At 38.5% G+C, this 22,586-nt stretch overlaps 1 protein-coding gene across 11 annotated transcripts in view; it reads left to right on the forward strand.

The window, feature by feature from the left end:
* The window catches only part of ORC4 (origin recognition complex subunit 4), a 116,170-nt gene that overhangs the window by 28,630 nt on the left and 64,954 nt on the right, over positions 1-22,586 (forward strand). For 2 of the 11 annotated variants that reach the window (XM_064287225.1, XM_064287229.1), the window contains exon 2: positions 5,916-6,022. The exons of 7 other annotated variants lie outside the window; for them this stretch is intronic. The gene's annotated coding sequence lies outside the window, so the exon portion shown is untranslated. Of the gene's footprint in view, positions 1-5,915; positions 6,023-14,552; positions 14,618-22,586 lie in introns of those variants that run through there. 2 more of the 11 variants (XM_064287228.1, XM_064287224.1) reach the window with 2 other exon arrangements.

A 22,586-nucleotide genomic window follows, 5' to 3' on the forward strand; every position in this document is an offset into this window, starting at 1 on the left:
GTCAGATGAACAGGAGCCAGCTGCAGAATTTAAAACAAGCAAAAACCCCGGCAAGGCAAGCAGAAAGAGCTAAGTGATGGAGGGTGGAGAGAGAAAGGCTGTTGGGGCTGTGAGCTGCCATAGGCCTCACCCCCACCAGTACCACTCATAGAAGATCCTCTCATGGGAGTGATTATGTATCACATCAGACAGGGAAGTGATCACATTATACGACTGCCAAAACACTGAGAATCATGGCCCAGCCAAACTGACAAACAATCTTAACCATCACACGTCTCTACCTTGAAGCCCTGGTCATGCAGTGGTTCAGAGATTGGTTGCTAACCAAAAGGTCAGCAGTTTGAATCTACCAACTGCTTCTATGGGCCAGTTCAACTCTGTCCTGTGGGGTCACTATGAGTCAGAATTGGCTCAGTGGCAATGGGTTGTTTTTGTTTTAATACCTTAGATACCGCTCTGATACTGTGTGATAGAGTAGAACTGCCCCATAGAGTTTCCTAGGCAGTAATGTTCATGGGAGTAGATTGCCAGGTCTTTCTTTTCTCCTGCAGAGCTGCTGGTGCATTCAAACTGCCGACCTTTTGGTTACCAGCCAACTACTTAACCATATAGGGTCACTATGAGTTGGAGCCACGCAACAGCATACAATAACAACATAACTTAGATAAGCTCCCTAGGTGGTGCAAACAGGTTGTGCTCAACTTCTAACCTAAATTTCAGTGGTTTGGGCCCACTCAGTGGTACTGTGGAAGAAAGGCCTTGCGATTTGCTTTTGTAAAGATCACAGACAAGAAAACCGTATGAAGAAGTTGTACCCTGTAACACATGGGGTCACCATGAGTCAGAATTGACTAATTGGCATTGGGTTTGGTTTTGCTTTATACCTTAGGTTTGCAGGACCACACGAGGGTTGTACTCTGGAGCAGTGTTAACAAGAAAGGACTGTGGAAGGCAGGCTTTGTAGTAACAGGAGGATGAGGTATACCGTACCTGGTTTCCGTGAGAGGATGTGATTGGCTTGCATACATAATTTTGCTAGCTGGCAGGGGGAGTATCTTGGTTTGTATTTTGCCACCATTTGACCAGTTGCTGAGGGGAAAAGGCTAGTAATTGTTATCCTTGATTGTTTTGCTCTTCCCTGTTCTCTACATCATCCAATCTATTACTAGGTTCTGTTCGTTTTTCTTCTGGTATATAACCTATATGTGTCAACGTTTTTCCGTCTGCAAAGTTATCACCCTAGTTCTAGTAATCGCCATCTTTTACTTATATCAGTTCAATAACTCCCAACTGGTCTTTTGCCCATCCTTGATGAATCGTACATGTAACTTATTGTCTTTGATTTTCAGTAGTTTTACTATGATATACCTACCTAGGTGTTGCTTTATTTGTGTTTATCCTTTTAGGAATCTTTAGCTTCTTGAATGTGTGGCTTGATATCTTTCTATTAGTTCTGGAAAATTTTGGTCTCTGATTTTTCAAATGCTGTTTCTGTCCCATTCTCTCTCTCTTTCCCATCTGGAATGCATATGCTTTAGGTATTTTCACCATTTCTCTATGTGTTGCATTTCTTTGTATTTCATCCCTTTGTTTATCCATGCTTTATTCTGGATATTTTCTTCTGATTTACTAGTTGATTAATTCTTCCTCCAGATCTGTCTAGTACGTTTTTAGACCCTTGCACTGAGTTCTTAATTTCACTTATTTTTCTGTTTTAAAATTTCCGTTTTCTCCTTTTGTTAGTATCCAATTCCTATCACAGAATTCCCAATCTTGAAATGTATGTCTGATGACTCCGTAATATGAATCCTCTTTGAGTCTTTTTCAAATCTTTGTCTTGTTTTCAGTCAGATTGCCTTGCCCTCTTGTATGCTATCTGCTTTGTTTTTGATTAGTGCCAGACGTAATATGAGAAAAAATACTAGAGATAATTTGATGTTACCTTCCTTCAGAAAAGACTTGTTCTTCAGACCAGAGACTAGGAAGACTAGCAACCCTAGATCACCTTATTTTAATAACAGATTGAGTTGATTCTAAGCTAGGTTTCATTCTCTGTGAGGGCTATTCCATTTTTAGTTTATCCTGTTGCCTGTGATACAGCCCTTTGAGTCTAAACTCAAACTCATGGAGTTTACTGCCCTCTACTCCACAAGCTGTGATTCTTATTTTTTTTCTCCTCCACATCAATGGTTTTTCAAAAGCTCTCTCATTTTTTTCTATAAGATAGGATGATTTTTATAGCATGAGAAAATGTTAATGGCCTCTTAAAGAGCCATTCTTGAATTATTCTGAATTAGAATGGCAAATCTTTATGTACTGAAATACTTTTCAGATAAAAGACCACCACCCAGTGCTGTCGAGTCAATTCTGAGTCATAGCGATCCTGTATTTGATAAATTTTTAAAACAATGGGTTCATATTAAAGACTAGGCAAATGTGCTGCAGTTTGAGGGAACACAGTCCACAGACCACTTTTGACATCAGTTGGAAGTTCAGGGAGGTTCCTAAAACCACCCTCATGTTCAGTAATTTTCCTAGGACTTACAGAACTTATCCATAGCTGCTATACTCACTGTACTGTTTATTACGGGAAAGGATAGAGGTCAAAATCAGCCAATGGAAGACGCACATAGGGCAGAGTCCAGAATAGTACCTAACAGGGAGCTTCTGTTCTCTCCCCATAAAGTTGTGAACAGTTTAGTTCCCTGGAATTGATGAGTGACAATACTCGTGAGATTACCTGGGTGTTCAGAGTCTTTATTGGGACTCAGTCATATAAACCTGTGTGCTACCTGTCTGTCTCACCTTAGTTTCCAGCCCCTCCAATTTCAAGCTGATACTGAGTGACCCAAAGCCGCCATCCTAAATCACATTGTGTGGCCATTTCCCCACGACCCTGGGCAAAAAAGGACACTTCTATCAGGCATGGCATTCAAAGGGTCTTTGGCCACACTAACAATGTGGTTATTAATTCCGAATTAGCATGACAAATCTTTATTATACTGAAATATGTTCTTTTCAGATATTTGATATATTTTTCTAAACAATGAAATGACCTCCATTTGGTATCTGTCTTCCGCTTTTGTGCTTTCTTGTCCCTGTGTCTATGTAGCCTCTGTGTCTGTGTTGCCTCTTATAAACCTCAGACAAAGATTAAGCAGGCCCATGGAACAAAACAAGAGTAAAGGGGCACACTAGCCCTGGGGCAGGGACTAGAAGGCAGGAGGGAACAGGAAAGCTGGTAATAGGGAACCCAGGGTTGAGAAGGGAGAGTATTGACATGTCATCGGGTTGTTAACCAATGTCATAGAACAATGTGTGTACTAACTATTTGATGAGAAGCTAGTTTGTCATGTAAACCTTCATCTGAAGTACAATTAAAAACGGTAAAAAATCAGTGTGTTGCCTCCTGGGTAATCCAGCTCATCACAAAAAAAAAAAAAAAAAAAGAAATTGTTAGCTTTAGGATACACCATATACTGGTATGGCTTCATTAACATAACAAAAACTCCAATTCTGAAGGGGGATTACATCTACAGGTATGTTGTTGTGTGCCATCCAGTCAACAGCCCATTCATCGTGACCCTGTAGGACAGAGTAGATCTGCCCCGTAGGGTTTCCAACATTGTGCTCTTCATGGAAGCAGACTGCTACATCTTTCTTCCAGTGGGCCACTGATGGGTTTGAACTGCCAACTTTTCAGTTAACAGCCAGGCCCTTAACGACTGCACCACCAGGACTCCCTTCTACAGGTATAGGGTTTAGCATTCCAACATGTATTTTGAAGGGACACAATTCAATCTTTGACAGATATCCATCATAATTTTTGAGATTCTTGACTTAATAGTTAATGATGGCATGAATTGATGGTCAACTACAAAGTTTAACGCTTTTTTTTTATTTGCAATGTTTTAAATGCCAAGCATTTAATACAGTGCTTACTATGTGTCAAGCACTGTTATTTGTGTCTTTTATATATATTATTTAATCTTCATCCCTGGAGAAGGACATCATGGTTGTTAAAGTCAAGGGTCAGCAAAAAAGTGGGAGACCCTCGATGAGATGGATTGACACAGTGGCTGCGACAGTGGCCTTAGGCATAACGATTGTGAGGATGGCACAGGACCGGGCAGTGTTTTGTTCTTTTGTACATAGGGTCTCTGTGAGTCGGAAGCGACTCAACCGCACCTAACAGCAACATACTCCTATGATGTAGATGCCATTATTACCCCCACTGTGCAAGAGAGGAAACTGAAACAGAGAGATTACTATCCAAAGTCACATAGCTCGTAAGTAATAGAGAAAGGATTCAAATACAGGCAGTCTGCCTCTAGAGTCTGTGCTCACTCCCTTAACCATTAAGCTGTGCTGCCCTTCTCTGTGTCTATTATAGCTAATACGAATAACTTAAAACGATACCCCTTGCCGTCAAGGGGATTCGAACTCATAGTGACCCTGTAGGACAGAGTAGAACTGCCCAGTAGGGTTTCCAAGGAGCAAGTGGTACATTTAAACTGCTGACCTTTTGGTTAGCGGCCTTAGCTTGCTGTAGCTTTTAACCACTGCACCACCATGGCTCCGAACACCAGGGCTCCTTAAAATGATAAGTAGATTCAAATATAATACATGCTTTGTTAACCATGCCTACTGAATCATGTTTTTCATTTTTCAGTCCTATCCACCACTTTTACAAAAACTTTTTATAGGAATTATGTAGTAAATTTTATTTTCTGTGATGTGTAAATCATTCTTTCAAACTAATTGGAAGGTGGTGTGTTCTTATATTTTTAACAGATAAAAAATTTAATCTTTCTAGAGGAATATCTGTTAAGTGTACAGATATGAGAATTGTTATAGGTATCAACATCATTTTTTGCTACAAAAAAAGTGATGGAAATTTTTTCAAAATGCTTTCTCCATAACCCGTTTCTTTCAAAAAGTAGTTGCTTTCTACTTTTATGTTCAGGTTCTAGATTACTTTGTTTTGTTTGGTTTTTTACGTGCTACCTACCTAACGTGCAGCTGACAGCCAGTTGTTGTTAGGAAAGATCCACAGCTGGAATACATAAATTATTTCACTTCTATCGAAGCTGATTTGTGGCAGCCCCATGTATGTCAGAGCAGAACTGCACTCCGTAGGATTTTCAAGGCTGTGACCTTTTGGAAGCAGATCACCAGGCTTTTCTTCTGGGGCACCTGTGGGTGGATTTGAACCACCAACCTTTCAGTTAGCAGTTGAGTGCTTAACTAATTGCACCACCCACAACGCATTGTCGTCAGGTTGATCCCAACTCATAGTGACCTTGTAGGACAGAGTAGAACTGCCTGTAAGGTTTCCAAGGCTAAAGTCTTTACAGAGGCAGACTGCCACATCTTTCTGCCGTGGAGCAGCCAAGAGCTCCTAAAAAATGACACATTTAAGTCTAGGAGAAACCATGGTGACATAGTGGTTAAGAGCTATGGCAGCTAACCAAAAGGTCAGCAATTCAAATCCACCAGGTGCTCCTTGGAAACTCTATGGGGCAGTTCTACTCTGTCTCGTAGTGTCGCGATGAGTTGGAATCGACTCGACAGCAACGGGTTTGGGTTTTTGTTTTGTTTTGTTTAAATCCAGCAGGTCTACTGGATTCAGTAATTCCTCCCAACTGGGCCCACGTACCTACTATAGGTAGCAGTGAAAGTGAATAAACGCATGATGGTGCTGCTTTTAACTCCTGCGTGTTCGTAATCTCCCACTCTTTCCTCAGGGGTCCTTGGTTCCTGTAAGTGATATGACGTGCCTTGCTGATACAGGGGCCAAATGAAGATATTAGTGTCAATTTGTGTATTATGTACTAGTTAAGCTTAATTTTGTCTTATTTTTTAGATACACATCTGTAAGTACAAGTTCTAAAATATATATTTTTTTATTCCAGAGGGTCATTTTCCACCATCTACCTTGGAGACTTTTGATTTGGAGGGTCAGAAAAAATAGTCATCGGTTGCATTCTTGACCTACATGGACGACTTTGAATTAAATAGTGTATGGTCATAGCTGCATTCTCTTGTAAATGATTTCATTGGTATATAGTTTTACAGCTCCTGCTCATGTTACGACTATAGGCTCCATCCAATTTTTCTTTCTCCTTACATTGGCACTTCACTGGCTCCATTCACTTGAAACTGTAGAGGTATACCGCTCTACGGTTTGTCTGAGGTGCCTTACTGAACCAAGTTTAGCATTAACCATAGCAAACAAGCAAATAAATGAAATTGGCCCCTCTTTTACAGTGTTTCATTCAGAAGGCAGATTATTTCATTGTACTTCAAAGGATTTTAATAAAAATAGTTTTCAAATGTTAAAACTTCTGCTTTCAAGTGAGATTTCATTCCACCTGATCTAGAGTATTTTTTGTTATTTAGCTGATGTTTTTGGAACTTACCCTCAGTTTTGTTCACTAATTTTATTTTTTATACTTTACCTTAAGATAGTAATGGGAAAAATAATAAGATATATATGTAAATACACTGAGTGTGTGTGTGTGTGAAAGCTGTTCATGTTCATTTAAGAGACAGTTATTATAAAGCGGTATGAAGAGGGTCTATTATTGTAAAATAAAATGTCTGCGCACATGCCACTTGCCAGTAGTGGTACTGCTTGTATTAAGTTTTCCTGAATATAATCAAATAAAAATTATAGGTTATTTTCTAAAAGATCTCAGTCAAAGGTTAAAAATAAAAACTTAAAAGTTAAGATGTTGGAGTTCATTTTTTACACTGCATGTTTCGGTTTTAGATGGTATTGTCTCCCTGCTATGAAAACTGAAGAAATTAGCACTGTCATGCATCCAGCTTAGTTTTTCCATTTTTTAGTTATGTAATTATTCTCATGTTATCAAGATTCCTGTTTACTACGCATTCAACAATTATGATTTTCACAGTTGTTTAGTTTTAGTTCTTTATTAGTGAATTCAAAGCTCACCACCATGCTGTCTCCCTCTGTGTGTGTTTGTGTATTTAATTGTGCTTTAAAAAATTCATGGGCTTCTGCAAGAAACCAAGAGACCTACATAAGTGGAAAAATACTCCTTGCTCATAGATAGGAAGACGTAACATTGTAAAAATATCTATTCTACCAAAATCAATCTATAGATTTAATGCAATTCCGATCCAAATTACGACGACGTTCTTTAATGAGACGGAGAAACAAATCACCAACTTTATATGGAAGGGAAAGAGGCCTCGGATTAGTAAAGCATTACTTAAAAAGACCAACAGAGTGGGAGGCCTCACTCTACCTGATTTTAGAGCCTATTGTACCACCACAGTAGTCAGAACAGCCTGGTCCTGGTACAACAACAGGTACATAGACCAATGGAACAGAATTGAGAATTGAGACATAAATCCATCCACATACGAGCAGTTGATATTTGACAAAGGCTCGAAATCAGTGAAATGGGGAAAAGATAGTCTTTTTAACAAATGGTGTTGGTATAACTGGATATCCATCTGCAAAAAAATGAAACAAGACCCATACCTCACACCATGCACAAAAACAAACTCAAAATGGATCAAAGACCTAAATATAAAATCGAAAATGATAAAGATCATGGCAGAAAAATAGGGACAACGTTAGGAACCCTAATACAGGGCATAAACAGTATGCAAAACATTACTAACAATGCAGAAGAAAAACTAGATAAGTGGGAGCTCCTAAAAATCAGACACCTGTGCTTATCCAAAGACTTCACAGAAAGAGTAAAAAGATTACTTACAGACTGGGAAAAAGTTTTTAGCTATGACATATCCAATCAGCGCCTAATCTCTAAAATCTACGTGATACTGCAAATACTCAGCTAAAAAAAGACAAATAACCCAATTTAAAAATGGGCAAAAGATATGAACAGGCACTTCACTAAAGACATTCAGGTAGTTAACAGATACATGAGGAAATGCTCACAATCATTAGCCATTATAGAAAATCAAAACTACAATGAGATTCCGCCTCACTCCAACAAGGCTGGCATTAATCCAGAAAACACAAAATAATAAATATTGGAGAGGTTGTGGAGACACTGGAACACTTATACACTGCTGGTGGGAATATAAAATGGTATAACCACTTTGGAAATCAATTTGGCACTTCCTTCATAGCTAGAAATAGAACTACTGTAGGATCCAGCAGTCCCACTCCTTGGAATATATCCTAGAGAAATAAGAGCCTTTACAGGAACAGATACGTGCACACCCATGTTCAATGCAGCACTATTTACAATAAGATAGAAGCGACCAAGGTGCCCATTAGCAGATGAATGGGTAAATAAATTATGGTATATTCACACAATGGAATACTACACATCGATAAAGAACAGTGATGAGTCTGTGAGACATTTCATAACATGGAGGAATCTGGAAGGCATTACGCTGAGTGAAATTAGTTGCAAAAGGGCAATTATTGTATAAGACCACTATTACAAGAACTTGAGAAATAGTTTAAACAGAGAAGAAAATATTTTTTGATGGCTACAAGAGGGGGGAAGGAGGGAGGAAGAGAGAGGTATTCACTAATTAGATAGTAGATAAGAACTATTTTAGGTGAAGGGAAAGACAGTACACGATACAGGAGAGGTCAGCACAACTGGACTAAACCAAAAGCAAAGGAGTTTCCTGAATAAACTGAACGCTTCAAAGGCCAGCATAGCAGGGGCAGGGGTTTGGGGACTATGGTTTCAGGGGACATCTTAAGTCAATTGGCATAATAAAATCTACTAAGAAAACTTCCTGCATCCCACTTTGGAGAGTGGCCTCTGGGGTCTTGAATGCTAGCAAGCAGGCATCTCAGATGCATAAATTGGTCTCAACCCACCTGGACCAAAGGAGAATGAAGAACACCAAGGACACAAGGTAATTACGAGCCCAAAAGACAGAAAGGGCCGGAGACTTAAGCCTGAGACCAGAAGAGCTAGATGGTGCCCAGCTACAACCAATGACTGCCCTGACAGGGAACACAACAGAGAAGCCCTGAGGGAGCAGGAGAGCAGTGGGATGCAGACCCCAAATTTTCATGAGAGGACTGGACTTAATGGTCGGAGTGAGACTAGAAGGTCATGGTCCCCAGAGCTTCTGTTGGCCCAAGAGAGGAACCATTCCCAAAGCCAACTCTTCAGACAGGGATTGGACTAGGCAATGGGATAGAAAAAGATGCTGGTGAAGAATGAGCTGCTTGGATCAAGCAGACACTTGAGACTATGTTGGCATCTCCTATCTGGATGGGAGATAAGAGGACAGAGGGGGTTAGAAACTGGCAGAATGGACACGAAAGAGAGAGTGGAGGGAAGGAGTGGGCTGTCTCATTAGGGGGAGAGCAATTAGGAGTATATGGCAAGGTGTACATAAATTTTTATATGAGTGACTTGATTTGTAAACTTTCACTTACAGTACAATAAAAATTAAAAAAAAAAAATTGGTGGTATTTCATTGTTGAATTCCCCTACTGCCACCTCGTATTCCCTTCCTTTGCCTCCAGCAAGGCTTTGGTTTGCTGTGTTCACTGAGTTCGTTCTTGTTTGATAAGACTGTGCCTGTTGCCTTTATATGTGAATTATGTCTTTGCTAGATAGGACTCTTTTAAACTGTCTCTCAGAACTTTGTACATATTATTGCATTGTTTTTCAGCATTTGGATTTCTGTCTTAAAAGTGTTTTTCTGCCTGGAAGTCTGATGAATTTTTTCTTTAGGCCAAAAATTTAGTAACTGAATTACGATTTACGTCAGTGTTAGTTATGATAGTTCTCAGTCGCTTTTACCTAGGATATTTTTTTTTTTTTTTATAGGATGCTCCCTTATCTGCAGGTTCAGGTGTTTGTTTATTTTAGAACTTTCTGAATTATGTGTTTGAGTACTTTTTCTGTTTCATTTAGTGAGTTCTTCACTTCATGGACTTCAGTTTCCCATGAGTGACAAACCCAAACCCGTTGCCCATTGAGTCAATTCCAACTCATAATGACCCTATAGGACAGAATAGAACTGCCCTATAGGGTTTCCAAGGCTATAATCTTTACAGAAGGAAACTTCGTCTTCTTTCTCTCAAAGAGTAGCTCGTGGGTTGGAACCGCCAAACCTTCAGTTAGCAGCCAAGTACTTCACCACCACGCCACCAGGAAAGGGGAAACTCCTCTGGGATGTTGTGTAAAGTATTTATAACACTGGAGATTTTAAGTGTTCTGCGTTAGGGTTCACTCTGTATATTCCAGAATTTGCCATTCCCCATGGAGGGATCCCCTTGCACTTTGACTAATTCATGTAATTTTATGTGGAGCCCTTGAGAATTTGTTTTATTTAACATCAGCTTGTTTCGCCATCACTCCTTTTTATTCTTCTCTAAAAGCTGATTCCACTAACCTCTGGTCAGAAGCGCGAAGAGTTAAAGACTCGATTTGCTTCTCGCCATACTTGAAACATTGGTGAGAATTTTTAATGTTTGCTGGTTCAGCTTTAGAGAATAGGGTTAAAGTTAGGAATTGTGCAAAATTATTCTAGAATTTTCTAATTGTGTGTTTGTGGTATTCATCTCTACCTCTTTCTTAAGGAATTTCTTTTTAACTATTTAATAGTTAACTAACTACTTAATCCAGTTTGATCCCCAGTCTTTATATGTTTTTTAATTGATACTGCAAAATTTCCATAGTAAGTATTACTTCTAGTGAGAAAAAAATAAGCCCATAACTTTAAAGATATAGACGTCTTAGAAAAAAATTATAAATTGTAAAGGTACACATTCAAAGAGGAGTGGATGATCAGACTTTAACATCTGAGATACTGTTTTCTTGCAAGTGCATTGGGCTGCTAATTTGTGTCCCCCAAAGAAAAGCCCAGTGATGATTTGGTGCCCCTTCTGGTGTTTACACGCATTTTCCCATGTCATTTGAGACTAACTGAACAACACTGTGAGTCAGTAGACCAGTAGACACTGCTGCTATAAGTGAACTGTGTGACCTTGGACAGTCATTTACTATATATGCCCAATTTCCATTCCTTTCAAAAAGTGGGCTACATAACCTTTAATAGTCGTATTAACTGGTCTTCATTGTAAGTGTGTAGATATTATCCTATCACTGACAGTATTGTACTTTTGGATAGATCTTGAAATGTTCTCTTTGGTGATGAATGCAATGCCATTCCTCTTCTGTTTATCATTCCCAGCATAGTAGACCACATGATTGTCTGATTCAGAATGGCCAATACCAGCCGATTTCAGCTCACTAATGCCTAAGATACCAATGTTTATGCGTTCCATTTCATTTTTGATGATTTCCAGTTTTCCTAGATTTATATTTTGTACATTCAGTGTTCCGATTATTAATGGAATTTTATGGCTGTTTCTTCTCGTTTCGAGTCATGCTACATCAGCAAATGAAGGTTCCAGAAGCTTGACTCCCATCTGCATCATTAAGGTCCACTCTACTTTGAGGAAAGAGCTCTTCCCCAGTCATCTTTTGAGTGCCTTCAGACCTGAGGAGCTCATCTTCCAGAAGTAGATCATGCAGTGTTTTGCTGTTATTCATAAAGTTTTCACTGGCTAATTTTTTTCAGATGTAGACCACCAGGTTCTTCTTCCTATTCTGCCTTAGTCTAGAAGCTCACTGAAACCTGTCCGCTATGGGCGACCCTGCTGGTATTTGAATACCAGCGGCATAGCTTCCAGCATTACAGCAACATGCAAGCCCCACAGTACGACAAACTGACAGAAGCGTGGGGGATGAAGATGAAGAAATAGCAGATTTTTACCAACCTCTGTAATCTGAAATTGATAGAACATGCAATCAGAATGAATTGATAATTACTGGTGATTGGAACGTGAAAGTTGGAAACGAAGAAGGATTGGTAGTTGGAAGACATGGCAAGACCAATGACTTCATTGCAAACACCATTTTTCAACAACATAAATGGTGACTATTCGTGTAGACCTCACCAGATGGAATACACAGGAATGAAATTAACTACATTTTTTTTTTTTTTTTTTTATGGGAAGACAGGAAGGAAAAGCTTGACATCAATCAGAACAAGGTCAGGGGCCAACTGCGAAGCAGATCATCAATTGTTCATATGCAAGTTCAAGTTGAAGAAAAGTCTATGAGAGCCCAAATATGACCTTGAGTATACCCCACCTGAATTCAGAAGCCGCTCAAGAATAAATTTGATGCACTGAACATTAATGACTGAAGACCAGACCAATTCTGGGATGACGTCAAAGACATCATACAAGAAGAAAGCAAGGGGTCAGTAAATACACAGGAAAGAAAGAAAGACCAGAATGGATGTCAGAAGACTCTGAAACTTGCTCTTGAACATTGAGTAGCTAAAGCCAACAGAAGAAATGATAAAGTACAAAAGTTGAGAAGATTTCAAAGTGCAGCTTGAAAAAAATTGAAGTATTATAAAGAAATGCGCAAACACCTGGGATTAGAAAACCAAAAGGGAAGAACATGCCCAGCAATTCTCAAGCTGAAAGAACTGAAGAAAAAGTTCAAGCCTCAAGTTGCAATAGTGAAGGATTCTATGAACAAAATACTAACCGACGTAGAAAGCATCAAAAAGATGATGGAAGGAATACACAGTCACTATACCAAAAAGAATTGGTTGACGTTCAACCATTTTAGGAGGTAACATGATCAGGAACCAGTGGTACTGAAGGAAGAAGCCCAAGCTATGCTGAAGGCATTGGCAAAAACAAGTCTTTGGAAATTAATGAAATACCAGTTGAGATGTATCAACAACTGGATGCAGTGCTGTCAGTGCTTGCTTGTCTGTGCCAAGAAATTTGGAAGGCAGCGGCCTGGCCAACCGACTGGTTGAGATCCATATGTATGCATATTCCAAAGAAAGGTGATTCAACTGAATGCGGAAATTATCGAACAATATCATTAATACCACAGGCAAGTAAAATTTTACTGAAAATCATCCAAAAGCAATTGTAGCAGTACATCAACAGGGAATTGCCAGAAATTCAAGTCGGATTCACAAGAGGACGTGGAACAAGAGATATCTTTGCTGATGTGAAGTGGATCCTGGCTGAAAGCAGAGAATATAAGAAAGATGTTTACCTGTGTTTTATTGACTGTACAAAGGCATTTAACTCTGGATCATAACAAATTATGGATAACATTGTGAAGAATGGGAATTCCAGAATACTTAATTGGGCTCGTGTAAAACCTGTACATAGATCAGGAGGTAGTCATTTGAACAGAACAAGGGGATACTGCATAGTTTAAAGTCAGGAAAGGTGTGCATCACAGTTGTACCCATTCATCATAGTCATTCAGTCTATGCTGAGCAAATAATCTGAGAAGCTGGGTTATATGAAGAATGAGGCATCAGGATTGGAGGAAGAGTCATTAATAACCTGTGATATGCAGATGACACAGCCTTGCTTGCTGAAAGTGAAGAGGATTTGAATCACTTACTGATGAAGATCAAAGACCACAGCCTATAATATGGATTATACCTCAACATAAAGAAAACAAAAAAACCTCACAACTGGACCAGTAAGCAACATCTTGATAAATGGAGAAAAGGTTGAAGTTGTCAAGGATTTCATTTTTTGATCCATAATCAATACCCATGGAAGCAGCAGTCAGGAGATCAAAAGACACGCTGCATTGGGCAAATCTGCTGCAAAAGATCTCTTTAAAGTGTTAAAAAGCAAAGATGTCACTTTAAGGACTAAAGTGCACCTGACCCAATACATGGTGTTTTCAGTCGCCTCTTATATACGCAAAAACTGGACAATGAAGAAGGAAGACTGAAGAAGAATTGATGCCTTTGAATTACGGTGTTGGCGAAGGATATTGAATATAGATGGACTGCCAGAGGAATGAATGAATCTGTCCTAAAAGAAGTACAGCCAGAATGTTCCTTAGAAACAAGGATGGTGAGACTTTGTTTCATATACTTTGGACATGTTTTCAGGAGGGATCAGTCCTGGAGAAGGACATCATGCTTGGTAAAGTAGAGGGTCAGCAAAAAAGAGGAAAACCCTCCATTATATGGATTGACACCGTGGCTGCAACAGTGGGCTCAAACATAACGATTGTGGTGATGGTGCAGGACCAGGCAGTAGTTCCTTCTGTTGTACATAGGGTCACTATGAGTCGGAACTGACTCAAAGGCAAACAACAGCAACAATTTAAAACTTTATTATTTCAAATTGAGAAAAGCTCAGTGAATGTACACAATTGAAGTCTGTGCTGATAGTTCTGGAACACCTTAATTGAAGTTGGCTTTTCAGGCTCTTCTTAAAGATTCAATATTTTATTGCACTGCCTAAGAAATCATTTAGAGCAACAGTCTGCTTCTCTGCTTTAGCTGTGGATTTTTTTTTTCTCCTAATTCTGACTGTTGGTGTCGATTTTTCTCTCCAATATAATATCATTTGTAAAGGATACTGTGTACTGCCAAGTTTGGCATTTGACAGCACTGTGCATCAGGTAAACCATTTAATTTCCACACTAACCCTGTGAATTATTATCTCAAATTTTACAGAGAAGAAAACTCAGGCTTATAAAAGTTAATTTGTCGACATCATGCCACAGAACTAAGGAATCAAATGTAGGCCCATCGGATGGACAAAGCTTTTAAGGTCATTGATGTTACCCATCAGTCTCAGTTTTCTATTTCTTTTTCTTTCTCATGGTTTTGTTGAATTTGCTTCTTCCTTAAATTTGATATATAGGTGATTTTTTCTTGACTTTCTTGCTCATAGCTCTGACTTGAATGTTGTTGCTGTTTGCCGCTGAGACCGTTTTGATTCATAGCAACCCTTTGTACAACAGAACGAAACACTATCTGGCCCTGCACCATCCTTGCAATCATTGCTTCTTTTAAGCCCATTGTTATAGCCACTGTGTTAATCCATCTCCTTGAGGGTCTTCCTCTTTTTCGCTGTGACCCTCTATTTTACTAAGCATGGTGTTCTTCTCTAGGTACTGGTCCCTCCTGATAACATGTCCAAAGTATGTGAGATGAAATTTCTCCATCCTCACTTCTAAGGAGTACTCTGACTGTACTTCTTCCAAGACAGACTTTTTTGTTTTTCTGGCAGTCCATGGTATATTCAGTATTCCTCTCCAACACAGTAATTCAAATACATGAATTCTTTTTTGGCCTTGAATAGTATCCACAAGTAATTTTTTTTTTTTTAATTTCATTCCCTAGTGACTTTCTTTCTGAGAAAAAAAATTGAATTTCTAGGAAAATTCTGGTATCTTCATTTCCTTTGCCTTTGCTTTTTTGAGTTCAATTTCATACACAAAAACCTGTGAATCCTGTTTTGTCAGGTGTTCAGTAATAGATTTTAAAATCTATGTTACCAAATTTTTCAGACATGTTAAAGCTGGCATCTAAAAAAAAAAAAAAACTAGGAACTGTTAATTTAAAATAAGTAGAAAGAGAATTCCAAATTGAGGCAAAGTTATATGTCAAGATATAGGGAATGATTGGAGTACTTGTATATATTAATAAAACTAGAAAAGTTGTAGATTTTGACTAGGAATTTTAATTTTGGAATAACCCCCTTAATTCTACACTTTTAATTGATGACAGTATGAATAGAATATGAAATACTCATAAAAAAAAAAGATTGCCAGGCAAGTCGATTCCAACTCTTAGAGACCCTATAGGACAGAGTAGAACAGTCCCATAGTTTCCAAGGAGCACCTGGTGGATTCATTCAAACCGCCCCCCTTTTGGTTAGCAGCTGTAGCACTTAACCACTATGCCACCAGGGTTTCCAGAATATGAAGTATGCTAGCCTAATTCCATAATGAAAAATATATTACTAATTTTTTTTTAATATTTAATGAGGGAAATGTCAATCCAGGATTATAAAAAGATATTGATACTCATTATCATGTCCTTTATTTTTTGTCAATCATATGGCTTTTACTATAAACTCCTTAAATATATTTTATGCACATATAGAAATTCATAGCTGTGACACAATTATGATAACAATATATTTCATCTATTTTACTTCAATTATTGAATAACTATATATTTCTGTATCTTATTCATTTTATACTTAGTAGTTTTTTTGAAGGTTATGGCATATAATTATTCAGGATTATTCAATTTGGCTAAGCAGTTGACCTGGTTGCTTTTTGTCAGCCAGTATAACTACTTCCACTGGCTAGTTTTTTTTTTTTTTTTTTGAAAACCCAAGTGCATGCCAATCCTTTGATAGCATAATTCTTGATCTCTTCCTTCAAGAAACCTGTGGTCCAGTGAAGCAAACAAACAAATAAACAAATAATATATAATTGTGTACTGGTAAGTTCTATGAAAGGGGAAGATAGCATGTATTTTGAAAGTGCGTGAGGAATGCATAAGGCTCAGACTTTTCCCAGGTGGGGGTAAGGAAGGGGTATCGCAGAAAGTATCCCAGAGAAAGTAATGTCTCAACTAAGACCTGTGCTTGGCGTTATCCAGGACTTGCTTATTTTTTCAGACAGAATATTAAGAGAAGGAGCTAGTGAGTTAAAGTGGGAACTGATCATCCAGGGCCTTCCTTTGAAGTCATGTTAAGAAATTTTCAGTTTGGAATTTTCGGTGTTGGAAATAGAATTAAAGTGTTTTTCATGGAAATGGTATCATGAATGGAGGCAAGACTTGAAGATTAATAAAGAAGCTATTAGAGATTTGCAGCTAATAAATACTGGTGATCCAAAAGGAGATAGACGCAGCTAGTGACTGAAGTGAATTGGGTTGAAATTTTCTGAACAATAGAATATGCAGATTATTATTTCTGAGAAAGATTTTTTTTATTGTGCTTTAAGTGAAACTTTACAAATCAAGCCAGTCTCCCACACAAAAATTTATACACACCTTGCTACATACTCCCAATTGCTTTCCTCTCAATTAGAAAACCAGCTCCCTCCTGCCAGCTTCTGACCCTCTCTACCCTCTCATCTCCCTTCCAGGGAGGAGATGCCAACATAGTCTCAAGTGTCCACCTGATCCAAGAAGCTCACTCCTCACCAGCATCCCTCTCTACCCCATTGTCTAGTCCAATCCCTGTCTGAAGAGTTGGCTTTGGGAATGCTTCCTCTCCTGGGCCAACAGAACATCTGAGGATCATGACCACCGGGGTCCTTCTAGTCTCAGTCAGACCATTAAGTCTGGTTTTATGAGAATTTGGGGTCTACATCCCACTGCTCTCCTGCTCCCCAGGGGTTCTCTGTTGTATTCCCTCTCAGGGCAGTCATTGGTTGTAGCTGGGCACCATCTGGTTCTTCTGGTCTCAGGCTAATGTAGTCTCTGCCTTAGGTGCACCTTTCTGTCTCTTGGGCTCGTAATTACCTTGTGTCCTTGGTGTTCTTTATTTTCCTTTGGTCCAGGTGGGTTGAGACCAATTGATGCATCTGAGATGCCTGCTTGCTAGCGTTTAAGACCCCAGACGCCACTCTCCAAAGTGGGATGCAGAATGTTTTCTTAATAGATTTTATTATGCCAGTTGACTTAGATATCCCCTGAAACCGTGGTCCCCAAACCCCTTCCCCTGCTACGCTGGCCTTCGAAGCGTTCAGTTTATTCAGGAAACTTCTTTGCCTTTGGTTTACTCCAGTTATGCTGACCTCGCCTGCATTGTGTGTTGTCTTTCCCTTCACCTAAAGTAGTTCTTACCTACTATCTAATTAGTGAGTACCCCTCTCCCACCTTTCCTCCCTCTCCCCTCTCATAACCATCAAAGAATATTTTTTTCTGTTTATACAGTTTCTTGGTTTTTATAATTGTGGTCTTATACAATATTTGTCCTTTCGCAGCTGACTAATTTCACTAACCATGATGCCTTCCAGATTCCTCCATGTTATAAAATGTTTCACAGACTCATCACTGTTCTCTATCGATGCATAGTATTCCATTGTGTGAATATACCATAATTTATTTACACATTCATCTGTTGATGGGCACCTTGGTTGCTTCCATCTTTTTGCTATTGTAAATAGTGCTGCAGTGAACATGGATGTGCACATATCTGTTCGTGTAAAGGCTCTTATTTCTCTAGGATATATTCCAGGGAGTGGGATTGCTGGATCCTATGGTAGTTCTATTTCTAGCTTTTAACGGAAGCGCCAAATTGATTTCCAGAGTGCTTGTACCATTTTATATTCCCACCAGCAGTGTATAAGTGTTCCAGTGTCTCCACAACCTCTCCAACATTTATTATTTTGTGTTTTTTTGATTAATGCTAGCCTTACTGGAGTGAGATGGAATCTCATTGTAGCTTTGATTTGCATTTTTCTATGGCTAATGATCATGAACACTGCCTCATGTTTCTGTTAGCTACCTGAATGTCTTCTTTAGTGATATGTCTGTTCATATCTTTCGCCCATTTTTTTATTGGGTTATTTGTCTTTTTGTAGTTGAGTTTTTGCAGTATCACGTAGATTTTAGAGATCAGGCGCCTTTTGGAAATGTCATAGCTAAAAACTTTTTCCCAGTCTGTAGGTAATCTTTTTAGTCTTCTGGTAAAGTCTTTGGATGAGCATAGGTGTCTGATTTTTAGGAGCTCCCAGTTATCTAGTTTATCTTCTGCATTGCTAGTAATGTTTTATATACTGTTTATGCCATGTATTAGGGCTCCTAACATCGTCTGTATTTTTTCTTCCATGATCTTTATCGTTTTTGATTTTATATTTAGGTCTTTGATCATTTTAAGCACATTTTTGTGAATGGTGTGCGGTATGGGTCTTGTTTCATTTTTTTGCAGATGGATATCCAGTTATGCCAATACCATTTGCTAAAAAGACTGTCTTTTCCCCATTTCACATTGTCAAATATCAACTGCTCGTATGTGGATGGATTTATGTCTGGGTTCTCGATTCTGTTCCATTGTTTTATGTATCTGTTGTACCAGTGCCAGGCTGTTTTGACTACTGTGGCAGTATAATATGTTCTAAAATCAGGTAGATTATGGCCTCCCACTTCGTTCTTTTTTTTTAAGTAATGCTTTACTAATCCGGGACCCTCTTTCCCTTCCATATGAAGTTGGTGATTTGTTTCTCCATGTCAATAAAAAATGTCTTTCGAATTTGGATTGCAATTGCATTAAATCTGTAGACCGCTTTTGGTAGAATAGAGATTTTTACAATGTTAAGTCTTCCTATCCATGAGGAAGGTATATTTTTCCAATTATGTAGTTATCATTTAGTTTCTTGCAGAAGTGTTTTTTAGTTTTCTTTGTATAAGTCTTTTACATCTCTGGTAAGATTTCTTCCTAAGTATTTTATCTTCTTGGGGGCTACTGTAAAGGGTATTGATTTGGTGATTTCGTCTTCGATGTTCTTTTTGGTGTAGAGGAATCCAGCTGATTTTTGTATGTTTATCTTGTGTCCTGATACTCTGCTGAAGTCTTCTATTAGTTTCAGTAGATTTTTTGAGGATTCCTTAGGGTTTTGTGTGTATAAGATCATGTCATCTGCCAGTAGAGATACTTTTACTCCTTCCTTGTGAACGTGGATGCCCTTTTTTTCTTTATCTAGCCTAATTGCTCTGGCTAGGACCTCCAGCACAATGTTGAATAAGAGCGGTGATAAAGGGCATCCTTGTCCGGTTCCCATCTCAAGGGGAGTGCATTCAGGCTCTCTCCATTTAGGATGATGTTGACTATTGGCTTTGTATAAATGCCCTTTATTATGCTGAGGAATTTTCCTTCTATTCCTATTTTGCTGAGAGTTTTTATCATGAATGGGTGTTACCTTTGTCAAATGCCTTTTCTGCATCAATTGATAAAATCATGTGAGTCTTGTCTTTTGTTTTATTTATATGATGGATTACATTAATCGTCTTTCTAATGTTGAACCATCCCTGCATACCCAGTATGAATCCCACTTGGTCACGGCGAATTATTTTTTCAATATGTTGTTCTATTCTATTAGCTAGAATTTTGTTGAGGATTTTTGCGTTTATGTTCATGAGGGATATAGGTGTGTAATTTTCTTTTTTTGTGGTGTCTTTACCTGTCTATGGTATCAGGGATATGCTGGCTTCATAGAATGAGTTTTGGAGTATGCCGTCCTTTTCTATGCTGTGAAATATCCTTAGTAGTAGTGGTGTGAATTTTTCTCTGAAAGTTCATTACAACTCTGCAGTGAAGCCTTCTGGGTCAGGGCTTTTTTTTGTTGTTGGGAGTTTTGTGATTACCTTTTCAATCTCTTCTTTTGTTTTGAGTCTGTTTAGTTCTACCTCTGTTTGTGTTAGTTTAGGTAGGTCGTGTGTTTCTAGGAATTCATCCATTTCTTCTAGGTTTTCAAATTTGTTAGAGTACAATTTTTCATAGTAATCTGCTATGATTCTTTGAATTTCAGTGGGGTCTGTTGTAATATCGCCCATCTCATTTCTTTTTCGGGTTATTTGCTTCTTCTGCTGTGTTTCTTTTGTCAATGGTTTATCAATTTTGTTGATTTTTTTCAAAGAACCAGCTTTTGGTCTTAATTCTTTCAATTGTTTTTCTGTTTTCTGTTTCATTTAGTTCTGCTCTTATTTTTATTATTTGTTTTCTTCTGGTGACTGAGGGTTTCTTTCGTTGCTGTCTTTCTATTTGTTCAAGTTGTAGGGATAAGTCTCTGATTTTGTCCCTTCTTTTTGTATGTGGAAACCTTGGTGGCATAGTGGTTAAGTGCTATGGCTGCTAACCAAAAGGTCGGCAGTTTGAATCCGCCAGGTGCTCCTTGGAAACTACGGGGCAGTTCTACCCTGTACTATAGGGTCACTGTGAGTCGGAGTCATCTCGACGGCAGTGAGTTTGGTTTTTGGGTTTTTGTATGTGTGCATTTATTGATATAAATTGACCTGTGAGCGCTGCTTTCGCTCTGTCCCAAAGGTTCTGATAGGAAGTGTTTTCATTCTCATTGGATTCTATGAATTTCTTCATTCCATCTTTAATGTCTTAGCAGGGTATTTTTCAGTTTCCAAGTACTTGATTTCTTTTCCCTGCTTTTTCTGTTATTCATTTCCACTTTTATGGCCTTATGGTCAGAGAAGATGCTTTGTAATTTTTCAGTGTTTTGGATTCTGCTAAGGCTTGCCTTATCACATAATACGTGGTCTATTCTAGAGAATGTTCCATGTGCACTAGAAAAGAAAGTATACTTGGCTGCTGTTGGGTGGAGTGTTCTATATATGTCTATGAGGTCAAGTTGGTTGATTGTGTCTTTATTGAGCTTCTTTCTGGATGTCCTGTCCTTCACCAAAAGTGGTGTGTTGAAGTCTCCTACTGTTATTGTGGAGCTGTCTATCTCACTTTTCAATGCTGATTAAGAGTTTGTTTTATGTGTCTTGCAGTTCAGTCACTGGGTGCATAAATATTTAATGTGATTATTTCTTCTTGGTATAAAACCAAAAAAACCAAACCTGTTGCCATTGAGTTGATTCTGACTCATAGCGACCCTGTAGGGCAGATTAGATCTGGCCCATAGAGTTTCCAAGGAGCACCTGGTGGATTCGAACTGCCTGCCTTTTGGTTAGCAGCCATAGCTCTTAACCACTACACTCCCAGGGCTCCCTCTTCTTTGTGTAAAACCCAAAAAACCAAACCCACTGCCATCGAGTTGTTTCTGACTCATAGCGACCTTATAGGACAGAGTAGAACTGCCCCATAGAGTTTCCACAGAGCACTTGGCGGATTTGAACTGCCAGCCTTTTGGTTAGCAGCTGTAGCACTTAACCACTACGCCACCAGAGTTTCCCTTCTTGGTATATTGTCCCTTTAATCACTATATCGTGTCCTTCCTTATCCTTTATGATGGAGTTAACTTTAAAGTCTATTTTGTCAGAAATTAGTATTGCCACTCCTGTTCTTTTTTGATGGTTGTTTGCTTGACATATATTTTTTCCATCCTTTGAGTTTTAGTTTGTTTGTGTCTCTGAGTTTAAGGTATATCTCCTGTAGGCAGCATATTCACGGACCGTGTTTTTTAATCCATTCCGCCACTCTCTGTCTCTTTATCGTTGCAGTTAGTCCATTTACTTTCAGCGTAATTCTGGATAGGTATGAATTTAGTGCTATCATTTTGGTGTCTTTTTTTGTGTATTGTTGACAGTTGCTATTTCCTACTTAATTTTATGTGTTGAGTAGATAATATGTATTGTCCTTTCCTCATATTTGTTGTTGATTTTGTTCCTGCTGAGTCTGTATTTTTTTCTTGTATTTTTTTTTGATGTGTAGGATAGTTTGCCTCCTTTGTGGTTACCTTATTACTTACCCCTATTTTTGTAAATTGAAACCTAACTTTTATTCCTTTGTATCGCCTTATCTTCCTCTCCATGTGGAAGATTTATAACTATGTTTCTTAGTCCCTCTTTATTGTTTTAGTTTTGTCTTCTTTTACATAATAACATCGCTGTTTCCCTGTTTTGAACTTTTTTTATCTTCATTTATTTTTGTGATTTCCCTGTCTGGGTTGACTTCTGATTGCTCTACCCAGTGTTCTAGTCTTGAGTTGATACCTGATATTATTGATTTTCTAACCAAAGAACTCCTTTTAGTATTTCTTGTAGTTTTGGTTTGTTTTTTACGAATTCCCTAAACTTCAATTTATCTGGAAATATCC

Source organism: Loxodonta africana, chromosome 6 (assembly GCF_030014295.1).
Source record: "Loxodonta africana isolate mLoxAfr1 chromosome 6, mLoxAfr1.hap2, whole genome shotgun sequence".
Lineage (NCBI taxonomy): Eukaryota > Metazoa > Chordata > Mammalia > Proboscidea > Elephantidae > Loxodonta > Loxodonta africana.